The following is a 1,761-nucleotide window of genomic DNA, read 5'->3' on the forward strand; positions in this document are numbered from 1 at the left end:
TATTGGTGCTGTTTTAAAGGGGTCATATGATGCGATTTCATTTTTTCCTTTCTCTTTGGAGTGTTACAAGCTCTTGGTGCATAAAGAAGATCAGCATGTGGAAAATAATGTGTTTTTTTTTACTTTAAACCACATAAACACATTTCATTACACCAAATACACAAAATAATGTTCTTTTTAGCAGCATCATATGACCCCTTTAAGTGGCAGTGGTGTGAATGAGTCCATCACTGAGGCAGACGTTGCACATTGTGTGCGGTGCTGGGGTGTGTTGTGTGTTCAGGACACTTTCTGATAGGCTGGTGAGAGTGATTTGTGTGTGTGTGTGTGTTCAGTCTGAGTCCTCGCTGCTGAAGGACAGGGGATCTTCTTCCGCTGGCCTCACAGCTGCATCCTCAGACACGGTTCTGCTGCGGGATGTTGCCAGTCTGACGGAGAGAGGAAGAGTAATCCTTACTATTTCTCATTTTGTTACTATGTTTCCTTGTTTTAAAAATTTTCTAACTCCGGAAACTTTTATTTTGTGGATTAAATTGGATTTTACAAATACATTTACACTGAAAGATGTGAAAGGTGCACATGCAAAAAAACAAACAAACAAAAAAAAAACTTTAGGGAAGACAATCAGGGTTCCCACAGTCACTGAAAACCTGGAAATTTTATGGAATTTCACATTTTGTTTTTCAGACTTGGAAAAATCATTTTATTATAATTTATTTATTTGAGTAAATATACACTTTTGCATGCATAGTTCTAAATAATTTATCAGCTACACTACCGTTCAAAAGTTTAGGGTCAGTAAGAATTTTTTGTTTGTTTTTGACAAAAGTGTCTTACCGAGGCTTCATTCATTTCATGAAAAATACAGTAAAACAGTAATATTGTAAAAAAAAATTACAATTAAAAATCCTTTTTAATTTTTATATTTTAATAATTTATTCCAGTGATGGCAAAGATGAATTTTCAGTGTTTCAAGAAACATTATTATCAATGTTAAAAACAGTTGTGTAATGTTTTTGTGATACATTTTCAGAATTCTTCGATGAATAAAAAGTTGAAAAGAATAGCATTTATTTAAAATAGAAATCTTTTGTAACATCTTAAAAAAGATCTTTACTGTCACTTTTGATCAACTTAATTCATCCTTGCTGAAAAAAAAAAAAAAAACTACCGACCCTAAACTTTTAAACAGTACTGTAGATATATTGGACAAGCGATAATTTGTGAGCAAATCATTTGTTTGAGTCAGTTCTTTTCAGTGAATCATTCAAGCTGGTGAAGAAAGTGAACAGAATCATTTATTAGCAAATCAGTCTGAATCAAAACTATTTTTATAAATTATTATCCAGTAATCACAAATGACTTGAAAGCTCAGGAAAATTCACTGGGAACCCTGTTGTGTGTTTTTGTGTTGAAGTGAAGCACATTAATCTTGTCAGGCAGTGACCATGAAGGAAACTACTGTAAGTGTGAAGCTTGTCTGAAGTGTAATGATATTAGTTTCTGGCTGAGGCTTGATGATAACTGAGGCTCATCATTAAGCAGTACGGTTTCTCTCACCTCACTTACCTGCGTCCATCTCCTCCACCTCCATATTGCTGCGTGGCAGGTGAGAGAGAGCATGACACATGCTGACAGTAAGCTATGGTTAAACCATCACATCCTTCCCAGCATCCCATTGTTCAAACTATAGCAGCCTTTGTCAACAAGTGGAGATCTAGATCTATTATTATGGTTTTTATTGTGTTTTTTTTCTTCATG

The 1,761-nt window shown here is 34.5% G+C and overlaps 1 protein-coding gene across 2 annotated transcripts in view; it reads right to left on the bottom strand.

Moving 5' to 3' along the window:
- Positions 1–149: 149 nt before the first annotated feature.
- LOC107746162 (low density lipoprotein receptor adapter protein 1-like) overlaps positions 150–1,761 on the bottom strand; it is a 33,934-nt gene continuing 32,322 nt past the window's right edge. The window contains exon 10 of one of the 2 annotated variants that reach the window (XM_016560269.1): positions 150–323. The gene's annotated coding sequence lies outside the window, so the exon portion shown is untranslated. Of the gene's footprint in view, positions 330–1,761 lie in introns of both variants that reach the window. The other variant, XM_016560278.1, reaches the window with a different exon arrangement.

Source organism: Sinocyclocheilus rhinocerous, unplaced genomic scaffold (genome assembly GCF_001515625.1).
Source record: "Sinocyclocheilus rhinocerous isolate Xijiao unplaced genomic scaffold, SAMN03320098_v1.1 scaffold40, whole genome shotgun sequence".
Classification (NCBI taxonomy): domain Eukaryota; kingdom Metazoa; phylum Chordata; class Actinopteri; order Cypriniformes; family Cyprinidae; genus Sinocyclocheilus; species Sinocyclocheilus rhinocerous.